General features: G+C 45.0%; 1 protein-coding gene across 1 annotated transcript in view; it reads right to left on the bottom strand.

Moving 5' to 3' along the window:
• Positions 1 to 13,348, bottom strand: part of LOC140113606 (vomeronasal type-2 receptor 26-like) — a 174,578-nt gene that overhangs the window by 154,985 nt on the left and 6,245 nt on the right. The window contains exon 3 of the mRNA XM_072132650.1: positions 11,276 to 11,391. The gene's annotated coding sequence lies outside the window, so the exon portion shown is untranslated. The remainder of the gene's footprint in view (positions 1 to 11,275; positions 11,392 to 13,348) is intronic.

The raw sequence follows: 13,348 nt of genomic DNA, 5'->3' as shown, positions 1-13,348 counted from the left end.
TGCTTTACATATTAATATGTGGAGGTGGCTGCTGGTCATACTTTTGAGTGGAGGCCGCTGGTCATTTTAGAGAGGGAGACTGCTGCTGGTCATTTTATTGAGTGGAGGCGTTTGCTGGTAATTTTAGTGAGTGGAGGCTGCTGCTGGTAATTTTAGTGAGTGGAGGCTGCTGCTGTACATATTATTATGTGGAGGCTGCTGCTGTACATATTAATATGTGGAGGCTGCTGCTGGTCATACTATTGAGTGGAGGCCACTGGTCATTTTAGTGAGGGTGGCTGCTGATGGTCATTTTATTGAGTGGAAGCCACTGCTCTTCATTTTATTGAGTGGAGGCTGCTGCTGGTCATTTTTTTTATTAAGTGGAGGCTGGTGCTAGTCATTTTAGTGAGTGGAGGCTGGTGCTGTACATATTAATATATGGAGGCTGCTGCTGTACATATTAATATGTGGAGGCTGCTGCTGTACATATTAATATGTGGAGGCTGGTGCTGTACATATTAATATGAAGAGGCTACTGGTCATACTATTGAGTGGAGGCTGCTGGTCATTTTAGTGAGGGAGGCTGCTGCTGGTCATTTTATTGAATGGAGGCTGCTGCTCTTTATTTTATTGAGTGGAGGCTGCTGCTGGTCATTTTTTTAATTAAGTCGAGGCTGCTGCTGGTCATACTATTTAGTGGAGGCTGCTGCTGTACATATTAATATGTGGAGTGAAGGCTGCTGCTGTTCATTTTAATGAGTGTTGGCTGCTGCTGGACATATTATAGAGTGGGGGCCGCTGGTCATTTCATTGAGTGGAGGTTGCTGTTGGTCATTTTGAATGGAGGCTGCTGCTGTACATAGTGAATGGAGGCTGCTGCTGGTCATTTTATTTAGTGGAGGCTGCTGCTTGTGATTTTAGTGAGTGGAGGTTGCTGGTCATTTTATTGAGTGGAGACTGCTGCTGGACATTTTAGTGAGTGAAGGCTGCTGCTAGACATTTTATTGGGTGGAGGCTGCTGCTGTACATATTAATATGTGGAGGCTGCTGCTGGTCATTTTGTTGAGTGGAGGCTGCTGCTGTACATATTAATATGTGGAGGCTGCTGCTGGTCATTTTGTTGAGTGGAGGCTGCTGCTGGTCATTTTGTTGAGTGGAGGCTGCTGCTGGTCATTTTGTTGAGTGGAGGCTGCTGCTGGTCATTTTAGTGAGTGGAGGCTGCTGCTGGTCATTTTAGTGAGTGGAGGCTGCTGCTCGTCATTTTAGTGAGTGGAGGCTGCTGCTGGTCATTTTAGTGAGTGGAGGCTGCTGCTGGTTATTTTATTAAGTGAAGGCTGGTGCTGATCATTTTAGTGAGTGGAGGCCGCTGCTGGTCATTTTATTGAGTGGAGGCTGCTGCTGTACATATTAACATGTGGAGGCTGCTGCTGGTCATTTTGTTGAGTGGAGGCTGCTGCTGGTCATTGTAGTGAGTGGAGGCTGCTGCTGGTCATTGTAGTGAGTGGAGGCTGCTGCTGGTCATTTTAGTGAGTGGAGGCTGCTGCTGGTTATTTTATTAAGTGGAGGCTGCTGCTGTACATATTGATATGTGAAGGCTGCTGCTAATGATTTTATTGAGTGGAGACTGCTGCTGGTGATTTTAGTGAGTGGAGGCTGTTGCTGGACATTTTATTGGGTGGAGGCTGCTGCTGGTCATTTTAGTGAGTGGAGGCTGCTGCTCTTCATTTTATTAAGTGGAGGCTGCTGCTGGTCATACTATTTAGTGGAGGCTGCTGCTGTACATATTAATATGTGGAGTGAAGGCTGCTGCTGTTCATTTTAATGAGTGTTGGCTGCTGCTGGACATATTATAGAGTGGGGGCCGCTGGTCATTTCATTGAGTGGAGGTTGCTGTTGGTCATTTTGAATGGAGGCTGTTGCTGTACATAGTGAATGGAGGCTGCTGCTGGTCATTTTATTTAGTGGAGGCTGCTGCTTGTGATTTTAGTGAGTGGAGGTTGCTGGTCATTTTATTGAGTGGAGGTTGCTGTCGGTCAATTTGAGCGGAGGCTGCTGCTGGTAATTTTATTGAGTGGAGACTGCTGCTGGACATTTTAGTGAGTGAAGGCTGCTGCTAGACATTTTATTGGGTGGAGGCTGCTGCTGGTGATTTTAGTGAGTGGAGGCTGCTGCTGGTGATTTTAGTGAGTGGAGGCTGCTGGTTATTTTTATTAAGTGAAGGCTGGTGCTGATCATTTTAGTGAGTGAAGGCTGGTGCTGATAATTTTAGTGAGTGGAGGCTGCTGCTGGTCATTTTAGTGAGTGGAGGCCGCTGCTGGTCATTTTATTGAGTGGAGGCTGCTGCTGTATATATTAATATGTGGAGGCTGCTGCTGTACCTATTAATATGTGGAGGCTGCTGCTGGTCATTTTAGTGCGTTGAGGCTGTTGCTGGTCATTTTATTGAGTGGAGGCTGCTGCTGTACATATTAATATGTGGAGGCTGCTGCTAATGATTTTATTGAGTGGAGGCTGTTGCTGTACATAGTGAGTGGAGGCTGCTACTGGTCATTTTATTGAGTGGAGGCTGCTGCTTGTGATTTTAGTGAGTGGAGGTTGCTGGTTATTTTATTGAGTGGAGACTGCTGCTGGACATTTTATTGAGTGGAGGCTGCTGCTGGTCATTTTATTGAGTGGAGGCTGCTGCTGGTCATTTTATTGAGTGGAGGCTGCTGCTGTACATATTAATATGTGGAGGCTGCTGCTGTACATATTAATATGTGGAGGCTGCTGCTGGTCATTTTATTGAGTGGAGGCTGCTGCTGGTCATTTTATTGAGTGGAGGCTGCTGCTGGTCATTTTATTGAGTGGAGGCTGCTGCTGGTCATTTTATTGAGTGGAGGCTGCTGCTGGTCATTTTATTGAGTGGAGGCTGCTGCTGGTCATTTTATTGAGTGGAGGCTGCTGCTGTACATATTAATATGTGGAGGCTGCTGCTAATGATTTTATTGAGTGGAGGCTGCTGCTGTACATAGTGAGTGGAGGCTGCTGCTGGTCATTTTATTGAGTGGAGGCTGCTGCTGGTGATTTTAATGAGTGGAGGTTGCTGGTCAATTTATTGAGTGGAGGTTGCTGTTGGTCATTTTGAGTGGAGGCTGTTGCTGTACATAGTGAGTGGAGGCTGCTACTGGTAATTTTATTGAGTGGAGGCTGCTGCTTGTGATTTTAGTGAATGGAGGTTGCTGGTCATTTTATTGAGTGGAGGCTGTTGCTGGTCATTTTATTGAGTGGAGGCTGTTGCTGGTCATTTTATTGAGTGGAGGCTGCTGCTGGTCATTTTATTGAGTGGAGGCTGCTGCTGGTCATTTTATTGAGTGGAGGCTGCTGCTGTACATATTAATATGTGGAGGGTCCTGCTGGTCATATTATTGATTGGAAGTCACTGGTCATTTTATTGAGTGGAGGCTGCTGCTGGACATATTAGTGAGTGGAGGCTGCTGCAGGTCATTTTATTAATTGGAGGCTGCTGCTGCTGGTGATTTAGTGAGTGGAGGCTGCTGCTGCTAGACATATTATTGAGTGGAGGCTGCTGCTAGACATAATATTGAGTGGAGGCTGCTGCTAGACATAATATTGAGTGGAGGCTGCTGGTCATTTTATTTATTTTTTGTTATTATTTTTTAAATCAGATAAACTTTATTAAAGCAGATAATTACAAGTATTGTCTTGCATTTCTTTATACATATACCAAATGAATGGAAACCTTGACAAATATAACATTGTTATTTTCTTAACTTTAACCCCTACCTAACCAACACCCCCCTCCCCTCACGGTCCATTCCCCCTCTCTTCCCCTCCTCATCCTGATTGATAGGCTCCATGTCCAGATGCAGGACCCCCTACCTCTCTACATCTCCCCTATTTTCCTCACGTCCCTGATGTGAATCCTAGTCGTCATCTCTCCCATCTTATCATTTTATTGAGTGGAGGCTGCTGCTGGTCATTTTTAGTGGAGGTTGCTACTGGACATTTTAGTGGACACTGCTGCTGGACTTATTAGTGATTGGAGGCTACTGCTGGTCATTTTATTAGGTGAAGACTGCTGCTGGACACTACATATGAGGTGTAGGAGTATGGTGATGTGTGTGTATTTTGGTGTAGCACATTATAGCAAGTGTAATGTGCATGATGGGGGTGGCAGCACAATTTTAGGTATATGGGGGTCCCCAATCCAAAATTTGTATCAGAGCCCACTGGTGTCTTATTACGGGGGCTCGTTTGTGATGTGTGTAGGGAAGGGGAGGCGTATGTGTTGTCAGTGTTGAAGTATTTGAATTGTCAGTGGGAGGGGGGAGGTTACCGGGTGGAGGTCACAGATCACATACAGTTCTATGGAAACGCATTTGCAATTGGGCCAAGCTGGGGCCACTATTAGATTTTATTCCAGGTCCATTTTTAATTTCCAGTCTACCCCTAATGGTGCCAAAATGAAGTACAATTTGTCCGACAAATAGAACAATAAAAAGCTCTTGAAATCTTGCACCAATGGCAAACTAAAGACTCAAAAACAAAAGTGCTCTAGCGTCAAGCATTCAAAATACATTTACGGTCAGTACCTCACATTGGGGGCAGCAGTACCCTGTCTGCCTAGGGCACTAAAATACCTTGTCCCGACCCTGGCATCCACTTCCAGAAAAAATGGTGAAGCTGAATATGACTGGTTGAGAATAGGGTCCAAAAGGAAGGCTTGTTTAAGCTGCTTTAAAGTTTGGACAGCCTCTGGAGGCCATCTCCAGGGGTTAGCTGATTTTCCGGTGAAAGGAGAGTTAGGAGTTGTAATAATTAGCAAATTCCAGAAATCTCTGGATCGCCTTTAAACCTGTGGGTTGAGGCCAATTTAGGACAGTCTCGCTTGGATACAACTTAATACCTGAGTCTATGGGAGAGTTTGGGAACAATAAGTTCCTTGCTCTGCCATAGACAATCGGTGGTATACAAAGATGGGCCAACATGTGACATCATGGCACTGCGGCTTCACGGCACTGCCTGTGGTAAGGTGCCGCCATCTTGGTAGTACAATTTTATTATTTTACCTAGGACTGTATATAGTTATAGTAGGAGTCTTTATATAGTTAGTTATTTGAAGGGGGCTGTACATAGTTATTATAGGGGACTGTACATAGTTATAAGGGACTGTATATAGTTATTATAAGGAGCTGTATATAGATTTTTTACATATTTAAATTTTATTAGGATTTTTATAACAGGAAAAGAATCAGGGGGGAGGGAACGGAAGGGAGAAAACAATGTTGAAGGACGCAATGTTGAAGGACGCATGGGGGGTTACCAATAAAAGTTACAGCATGTTCCAATTTGGAAAGAAGGTACAAACAACAAAAATACAATAAGTCGTCATTCAGTATTACTATAGTTATCCAGAATATCCATACTGAATCAGTTACCTAGAATAATTTCTGGATTATGTGGGGAATAAATAAACAGAAGTAAAGAATCAGAGCAGTATATAGTTATAATGGGAGTTATTATAGGGGCTATATATAGTTTTAGGGGGAATGTATAGTATTATAAGGGGCTGTAAATAGTTAATGCTGTTGGATTGTATACAGGTAATGTTGGGGGGTGTAAATAGTTATTGCTGGGAGCTGTATACAGTGATTACTGGTGGAGCTGTATATAGTGATTGCTGGGGGAGTTGTATAGAGTGATTGTTGTGGGAGCTGTGTATAGTGATTACTGGGAGCTGTATATATTGGTTGCTGGGGGAGCTGTATATAGGGATTATTGGAAGCTGTATATATTGGTTGCTGGTGGAGCTGCATATAGTGATTGCTGGGAGCTGTATATATTGGTTGTTGGGGGAGCTGTATATAGTGGTTGTTGGGGGAGCTGTATATAGTGGTTGCTGGGGAGCTGTATATAGTGATTGCTGGGGGAGCTGTATATAGTGATTGCTGGGGGAGCTGTATATAGTGATTGCTGGGGAGCTGTATACAGTGGTTGCTGGGGGGCTGTATATAGGGATTGCTGGGGGGCTGTATATAGGGATTGCTGGGGGAGCTGTATATAGTGATTTGCTGGGGAGCTGTATATAGTGATTGCTGAGGAGCTGTATATAGTGATTGCTGGGGGAGCTGTATATAGTGATTGCTGAGGAGCTGTATATAGTGATTGCTGGGGGAGCTGTATATAGTGATTGCTGGGGAGCTGTATACAGTGGTTGCTGGGGGGCTGTATATAGGGATTGCTGGGGGAGCTGTATATAGTGATTGCTGGGGGAGCTGTATATAGTGATTGCTGGGGGAGCTGTATACAGTGATTGCTGAGGAAGCTGTATATAGTGATTGCTGAGGAAGCTGTATATAGTGATTGCTGGGGGACCTGTATATAGTGATTGCCGGGGGAGCTGTATATAGTGGTTGCTGGGGGAGCTGTATATAGTGATTGCTGGGGAAGCTGTATATAGTGATTGCTGAGGAAGCTGTATATAGTGATTGCTGGGGGAGCTGTATATAGTGATTGCTGGGGAGCTGTATACAGTGGTTGCTGGGGGGCTGTATATAGGGATTGCTGGGGGGCTGTATATAGGGATTGCTGGGGGAGCTGTATATAGTGATTTGCTGGGGAGCTGTATATAGTGATTGCTGAGGAGCTGTATATAGTGATTGCTGGGGGAGCTGTATATAGTGATTGCTGAGGAGCTGTATATAGTGATTGCTGGGGAGCTGTATACAGTGGTTGCTGGGGGGCTGTATATAGGGATTGCTGGGGGAGCTGTATATAGTGATTGCTGGGGGAGCTGTATATAGTGATTGCTGGGGGAGCTGTATATAGTGATTGCTGGGGAAGCTGTATATAGTGATTGCTGAGGAAGCTGTATATAGTGATTGCTGAGGAAGCTGTATATAGTGATTGCTGGGGGACCTGTATATAGTGATTGCTGGGGGAGCTGTATATAGTGATTGCTGGGGAAGCTGTATATAGTGATTGCTGAGGAAGCTGTATATAGTGATTGCTGGGGGAGCTGTATATAGTGATTGCTGGGGGAGCTGTATATAGTGATTGCTGAGGAAGCTGTATATAGTGATTGCTGAGGAAGCTGTATATAGTGATTGCTGAGGAAGCTGTATATAGTGATTGCTGGGGGAGCTGTATATAGTGATTGCTGGGGGTGCTGTATGTAGTGATTGCTGGGGGAGCTGTATGTAGTGATTGCTGGGGGAGCTGTATACAGTGATTGCTGGGGAAGCTGTATATAGTGATTGCTGAGGAAGCTGTATATAGTGATTGCTGGGGAAGCTGTATATAGTGATTGCTGAGGAAGCTGTATATAGTGATTGCTGAGGAAGCTGTATGTAGTGATTGCTGGGGGAGATGTATATAGTGATTGCTGGGGGGCTGTATATAGTGATTGCTGGGGGAGCTGTATATAGTGATTGCTGGGGGAGCTGTATATAGTGATTGCTGGGGAAGCTGTATGTAGTGATTGCTGGGGGAGCTGTATGTAGTGATTGCTGGGGGAGCTGTATGTAGTGATTGCTGGGGGAGCTGTATACAGTGATTGCTGGGGAAGCTGTATATAGTGATTGCTGGGGAAGCTGTATGTAGTGATTGCTGGGGGAGCTGTATATAGTGATTGCTGGGGGAGCTGTATATAGTGATTGCTGGGGGAGCTGTATAAAGTGATTGCTGGGGGAGCTGTATGTAGTGATTGCTGGGGGAGCTGTATATAGTGATTGCTGGGGGAGCTGTATATAGTGATTGCTGGGGAAGCTGTATGTAGTGATTGCTGGGGAAGCTGTATATATTGATTGCAGGGGGGGGGCTGTATATATTGATTGCTGGGGGAGCTGTATATAGTGATTGCTGGGGAGCTGTATACAGTGGTTGCTGGGGGGCTGTATATAGGGATTGCTGGGGGGCTGTATATAGGGATTGCTGGGGGAGCTGTATATAGTGATTTGCTGGGGAGCTGTATATAGTGATTGCTGAGGAGCTGTATATAGTGATTGCTGGGGGAGCTGTATATAGTGATTGCTGAGGAGCTGTATATAGTGATTGCTGGGGGAGCTGTATATAGTGATTGCTGGGGAGCTGTATACAGTGGTTGCTGGGGGGCTGTATATAGGGATTGCTGGGGGAGCTGTATATAGTGATTGCTGGGGGAGCTGTATATAGTGATTGCTGGGGGAGCTGTATACAGTGATTGCTGAGGAAGCTGTATATAGTGATTGCTGAGGAAGCTGTATATAGTGATTGCTGGGGGACCTGTATATAGTGATTGCCGGGGGAGCTGTATATAGTGGTTGCTGGGGGAGCTGTATATAGTGATTGCTGGGGAAGCTGTATATAGTGATTGCTGAGGAAGCTGTATATAGTGATTGCTGGGGGAGCTGTATATAGTGATTGCTGGGGAGCTGTATACAGTGGTTGCTGTGGGGCTGTATATAGGGATTGCTGGGGGGCTGTATATAGGGATTGCTGGGGGAGCTGTATATAGTGATTTGCTGGGGAGCTGTATATAGTGATTGCTGAGGAGCTGTATATAGTGATTGCTGGGGGAGCTGTATATAGTGATTGCTGAGGAGCTGTATATAGTGATTGCTGGGGAGCTGTATACAGTGGTTGCTGGGGGGCTGTATATAGGGATTGCTGGGGGAGCTGTATATAGTGATTGCTGGGGGAGCTGTATATAGTGATTGCTGGGGGAGCTGTATATAGTGATTGCTGGGGAAGCTGTATATAGTGATTGCTGAGGAAGCTGTATATAGTGATTGCTGAGGAAGCTGTATATAGTGATTGCTGGGGGACCTGTATATAGTGATTGCTGGGGGAGCTGTATATAGTGATTGCTGGGGAAGCTGTATATAGTGATTGCTGAGGAAGCTGTATATAGTGATTGCTGGGGGAGCTGTATATAGTGATTGCTGGGGGAGCTGTATATAGTGATTGCTGAGGAAGCTGTATATAGTGATTGCTGAGGAAGCTGTATATAGTGATTGCTGAGGAAGCTGTATATAGTGATTGCTGGGGGAGCTGTATATAGTGATTGCTGGGGGTGCTGTATGTAGTGATTGCTGGGGGAGCTGTATGTAGTGATTGCTGGGGGAGCTGTATACAGTGATTGCTGGGGAAGCTGTATATAGTGATTGCTGAGGAAGCTGTATATAGTGATTGCTGGGGAAGCTGTATATAGTGATTGCTGAGGAAGCTGTATATAGTGATTGCTGAGGAAGCTGTATGTAGTGATTGCTGGGGGAGATGTATATAGTGATTGCTGGGGGAGCTGTATATAGTGATTGCTGGGGGAGCTGTATATAGTGATTGCTGGGGGAGCTGTATATAGTGATTGCTGGGGAAGCTGTATGTAGTGATTGCTGGGGGAGCTGTATGTAGTGATTGCTGGGGGAGCTGTATGTAGTGATTGCTGGGGGAGCTGTATACAGTGATTGCTGGGGAAGCTGTATATAGTGATTGCTGGGGAAGCTGTATGTAGTGATTGCTGGGGGAGCTGTATATAGTGATTGCTGGGGGAGCTGTATATAGTGATTGCTGGGGGAGCTGTATAAAGTGATTGCTGGGGGAGCTGTATGTAGTGATTGCTGGGGGAGCTGTATATAGTGATTGCTGGGGGAGCTGTATATAGTGATTGCTGGGGAAGCTGTATGTAGTGATTGCTGGGGAAGCTGTATATATTGATTGCAGGGGGGGGCTGTATATATTGATTGCTGGGGGAGCTGTATATAGTGGTTGCTGGAGGAGCTGTATATAGTGGTTGCTGGGGGAGCTGTATATAGAGATTACTGGGAGCTGTATATATTGGTTGCTGGTGGAGCTGTATATAGTGATTGCAGGGGGGGGCTGTATATTTTGATTGCTGGGGGAGCTGTACATAGTGGTTGCTGGAGGAGCTGTATATAGTGGTTGCTGGGGGAGCTGTATATAGAGATTACTGGGAGCTGTATATATTGATTGCTGGGGGAGCTGTATATAGTGATTGCTGGGTGAGCTGTATATAGTGATTGCTGGGGGAGCTGTATATAGTGATTGCTGGGGAAGCTGTATATAGTGATTGCTGGGGGAGCTGTATATAGTGATTGCTGGGGGAGCTGTATGTAGTGATTGCAGGGGGGGGCTGTATATATTGATTGCAGGGGGGGGCTGTATATATTGATTGCTGGGGGAGCTGTATATAGTGGTTGCTGGAGGAGCTGTATAGAGTGGTTGCTGGGGGAGCTGTATATAGAGATTACTGGGAGCTGTATATATTGGTTGCTGGGGAGCTGTTTATAGTGATTGCTAGGGGGAGCTGTATATAGTGATTGCTGGGGGAGCTGTATATAGTGATTGCTGGGGGAGCTGTATATAGTGATTGCTGGGGGAGCTGTATATAGTGATTGCTGGGGGAGCTGTATATAGTGATTGCTGGGGGAGCTGTATATAGTGATTGCTGGGGGAGCTGTATATGGCTGTTGCTGGGGAGCAGAATATAGTGATTGCTGTCACCTGTCTAGACTAGACTACATTCAGTGGGGGCCAGATTTTGCACCCAGGGGTCCCCACCAACCTTAATCCTGCCCTGAGAAGAGCTGATTTTCCCTGAGACAGGTCAAACCTGTAGAACATCATTGCGATGTTCAGGGAGAAAACAGGAAAAAAATTAGAATGTCATTAAGCTAAACAACAACAAAGGAGTAGAGGACGTCCCTGAAGATCTCATCCATAAAACTCTGGTAGACAGCAGGTGCATGACAAAATGGCATTACCAAGTACTCGTAATGGCCATCATAGGAGTTGGAGGTTGTTTTCCATACATCACCAGGAGGGTTTTGGCACCAGGAGAGTGACGCTGCAGATTCTCTAAAAAAGTTCAGAATTCAGGGATATTGGATAGATCCCTCTAGTATGCGATTACCATCAATGATCACCAGGGATACAGAATGCAGGACAACAACCCACTCCCCATCTGGCTGCAAGCGAGGCAGAATTGAAGTTCCCAGATGCCTCAGAAACTACAAATGCATGTGTAGACAAGGTTCCATATAGAGGCATATAGTATTCCTAATCAGATACTGAACAAAAATCATTCCATCACTGGCTGCTATTCCTAATTCCATCTCTAGAAACTGTAAATATAAGCATTTAGAAGTAACAATAAACTGAACTTAAGTGGGTTGACCCCTAGCTACACACAATGAATATAGAAATACTATAATATACTAAGTCAGCATGAAAAATAGCAACATTCAAAAATTCTACGTCGTATAATCAATTAAATTATCTTGAAACTACTCACCAGTCATCTTTGAACGTCTCGATGTTTGATTTCTGCTTCTGTCAGTGGAGCTTCATATGATAGGGTGCGCTGATGAGGAAAACCAATGGACCACTTCTAGGGTACCAATCGATAAACTATGTTCAGAACAAAAAGAATAGCCTTACTCGCAGAAGGTTTAGAGTCTATCACAGGCCCATGCGCATTCTCCATACTAATGACCTTTTTCTCTTAAAGTTTAGGCGCATGCGCACCTGTTGTGCAGAGCTCTTTGACTTTCTAAGTCCAAATGCATGCGCACCACAACTCAGAGCGGATCTGCAAAATTCCTAGAAAGCATGCGCGAGTCTCAGAGAACCTAACAACCTAGCCATAGCAACAGTGGTCACCTAGTTATGACACAGCCGAGGCTAAACCATCGGGAACAATCATACCATGAGACGTAAATGGTGGGTCTGACAGCTGATCCACAATCAATGACGTTCATCAGTATGATTAGTGAATAAACAGTAAGCCTCTACATGTGACGTCACAAGGCAAAGTTATAAGAAGCGATGGGTGTCTAGCCGGCAGTTCAGCCCCATACCCCCTGAGGATGGCATTCTAATGGCGAAACATGTCGGGGGGGCTGATTGAGCGAGTGCAATTTTTTGTTAGCAAAGTGTTGTGATATGGAGGACTTAGTGAGTAGTCTAGGGTTGAACTGCAGCGACACCTAGATGAGACGTATTAGGAAATTACTATAGTTACAGGCAGGAATGTGTGTTAGGTCCCCGAATACTACCTAAGTTTGAGGAAAAAACTGTGTGTTTATAGGTTTGAGTGTGAGACAAGAGCAATGACCGTTATACGACTATAACATCCAGTTGTGGGGCAAGGGAATATAAGGGTGTACTAACTAAGTCTAGATGTGAGACAAAAATTACAACTCAGCATCAGGATAAGTGATGTAAGCATAAAACATACCATTGTGGAACATACATTGGGGCTCATTTACTAAAGGTCCGCGGAGCGCATTTTCGACAGGTTTTCCGATTTTGGCGCACGCAAACGGATTTCGGTGCATCAGTGCCAGCTTGCACGCGACAACATGACAGATTCGGACTACGCGCATGATTTAACATTTCAAATTGTGTTGCAAGACACGCACTTACATGCACCGGGAAGAAGGTGAACTACGGCGGACCTCGGCGGGGAAGCAATGGATGCAGGAACTCGGGCGCACGAGCTACGTGAATCGCGTCGGACTGTCCAGATCGGGGATCGCGCCGGGACCAGGTAATTAAATTTGCCCCATTGTGTCCCAGAGACCTACATCAAGTACCAACTTACTAAATACATAAAAGCTATTACCACCACCATTGTTTTAATTGTCACTGTTCACATGCACCATTGTATCTGTTTAAAATAGATCTGAATTACGATCCTTTTATTATATTGGAATAAATAAAGGTTATATTTTATGGCCAAAGGGCTTTTTTGGTTGCATGAGTGCAACTTTTTGGAAAAATAATATAATGATTTTAAGCCTGGCCTAAGTGGTCTAAGGAATATCTATTCCCCCTTTGCAGCATACAAAACCTGCAGACACAGATTATTTTTTATGCGGTTCTCTGTCTTTTCTGTCTTAAGTTTGGCCCCTCCTAACTGCATCCTGGGGGTGACACAGGTGCCTGAAATTTGGGAGCAAGCTTTACGCCTGGACCTCTGTTTTTCAATGGCACATTCTTAGAATCTGAGGTCCACTTTGTTACATATAGAGATGAGGTCAGTCAGAGAAAATGGCAATTCCAGGGACCATAACTGATCTTTAATCAAAAAACCACTCCGAGAAGACTTACACGAGTTCTTCATTTCACTTTCATTCAGAGACCAAAGTCCGGAACTGAATAACATACTGAACCACAGTTTGCGACTCTTGGTGAAGGCGTAGAAATGATGCAGCTGCAGAAGACACCCAACCATGCTCATGTGAGATCATGTGATTACGGATGGTCTTCCGAAACGCCTGATAGTTGTATAGTAGTGGAACATTTTGTTCCCATAGAGGGGAGGCCCACACTAGAGCCTGTCCCTTTAGTAGTATAATAAAAC

This window comes from Engystomops pustulosus, chromosome 1 (assembly GCF_040894005.1).
Source record: "Engystomops pustulosus chromosome 1, aEngPut4.maternal, whole genome shotgun sequence".
NCBI lineage: Eukaryota > Metazoa > Chordata > Amphibia > Anura > Leptodactylidae > Engystomops > Engystomops pustulosus.
The sequence above is the reverse complement of the archived record's forward strand: the minus strand, read 5'-3'. Positions and strand labels throughout refer to the sequence as shown.